This window comes from Neomonachus schauinslandi, chromosome 12 (assembly GCF_002201575.2).
Source record: "Neomonachus schauinslandi chromosome 12, ASM220157v2, whole genome shotgun sequence".
Taxonomy (NCBI): domain Eukaryota; kingdom Metazoa; phylum Chordata; class Mammalia; order Carnivora; family Phocidae; genus Neomonachus; species Neomonachus schauinslandi.
Genome location: NC_058414.1, coordinates 27,479,948 through 27,482,011, shown reverse-complemented (window position 1 = coordinate 27,482,011; position 2,064 = coordinate 27,479,948). Strand labels below are relative to the sequence as shown.

At 38.2% G+C, this 2,064-nt stretch overlaps 1 pseudogene; it reads left to right on the top strand.

Annotated features, from left to right (window-relative positions):
* Positions 1–1,236: 1,236 nt before the first annotated feature.
* Positions 1,237–1,531, top strand: LOC110580112 (annotated as a pseudogene).
* The last annotated feature ends 533 nt before the right edge of the window (positions 1,532–2,064 follow it).

Below are 2,064 nucleotides of genomic sequence, written 5' to 3'. Positions count from 1 at the left end.
TTATTTCAAAATCCAGTTTTGAATTATACTGTATCACATACGGAGTAAAATTTTAAGTTTTATAAAGTCATTCAGTGTCCTGTGGACTTAGGTTCTAGCTTCTTTTTCCTGCTTCATGTCCTTAATCTTCCTCATTTGTATACCCTGTGTTCCTGTCACACCGGGAAGTCACTTATCCAAACACACTGTTATACTCCGTGCTGGCAATCATGCCTTTCTGTCTACTTGAAAGCCCGGCTGAGTAGCTACTTAGCGCAGGCTCCATTCAGAAGTTCTCTGTGAACCTATTCAGTTCTTTGGAGACAATTTATTATTCCTTTGACTGTGCTCCAAAGGTATACTAATTACAATCTTCCTATAGTTCTAATCACCCTCTGTCGTATTTCATAATAATTAGTTGTATATCTACCTGTTTGTGTCACTATGCAGGAAGAAAATGCCCTGTATACTTCTCTATGCCAAAAAAAAAAAAAAAAAGCCTGTTATCTTAAATATTTATCATATGCACAAAATATGGATCAAGCACTTAATGAGTCCTCAAGAATAATTTGGAAAAGGTAGCTATGTCAGAAATACAGAAGGAAAATAAAAACTTAATGTTTACATTGGAAATTGGTTGGCATTCAACTTCTAAAAGCAAATTTGGAAAATAATATAAAGCAGATACTCAGTTAATGGGAGCAAGATGGAAAATGCTATTGCCAAACCATATTTAAGAGTAATCAAGTTCTCTAAATTGAGCATAAGTCTGAAGCATGATCAGGTTAACAAAAAAGAAAAGACCAGTGTTATTTTGCCTCAATTGGAAACAGAGTATGGGGAAATTTGTATTTTTCCCTCCGAGAGCAGGGTGACTTTATTCCTTCCATTAAGCCGATTTTGTGCCAAACCTTAGCCAATGCTTCAGATCTTTATTGATACCTCTTTCCCCATTGAGCTTATTTATCCCCTGTTTTGTGCCTGCCTTTCTCAGCTCCCTACGTGTTTACTCCCTTACCTTTAATTTTGTGTTAATGAACATCAGTGCGATAGCTTACCTTATATTAAATGGGTATTTCATAGAACTTTATGGATTTAGAGACTTGATTAAAGATAAACTAAGGGTTGAATTTCCCTTAGATTGACCATGCAAGATGGTTGATCAGTCAGCAAATTCTCTAAGTATCTAATATATGTCAACCATTAAAAGGATGCAGCAAAAGAAGGGCATAATTTGGTCACAGCCACAGAAACAAGATGGCAGAGGGGATGTCATCATTTGGAAAGCATCACAATAAGATGCACATGTCATGCCACCTCTGTGGCTGTAAGGCCTGTCACCTTCAGAATCCAGCCTGTGGCAAATGTGGCTATCGTGGTCAAGCGGAAAAGAAAGTATCCCTGGAGTGTCAAGCCTAAAAGTTGAAATAGCACTGGGAGCGGCCAAATGAAGCATCTACAAATTGTATACTGCAGATTCCAGCATGGATTCTGTGACAGAACAAAACCTAACCTCAAGAGGGCCACTGGTGCAGCATCCAGTTCATCCTAAGGATTTCAGTGATTAGTCACAGAATAAGTGTTCCGGTTAAAAAAGGAAAAGACAGAAGGAAGGGAGGGAGGGAAAGCAGGCAGGCATAATCATTATCCACATGGAGCTCACAGGTCCAGGTAGTGGGAATAATGTGTGTACAGACTTTGAGATGACAAAATAATGGACTGTAGAAGCAACTGAAAGAAGTCAGCATTTTTGCAGAGAAAACAAAGAATTGAATACATAAGGCTAGGGACAAGGGCAAGATAATTTGAAGTCTTCTAGTTGACTTCAGCATTTTGGACTTGATCCTAGAGTTCTACTTTCCTTCCTCCTACAAAGGATGGATTTTCCTTGAAGTTATCAAAAGCTGTTCACTCTCCTTGTGCACTGTATCCCGTCTGCTTTAGCATACCGAAGACTTTGTTCCTGCAATCACATGTGTGCTCTCTCTCCTGAATCATTTTTTTCATACTGGATCATACCTATAAAACTATAAATACTACATGAGAGATCACATTTTACAAAATAAGAAGCTATTTATCCGCAGT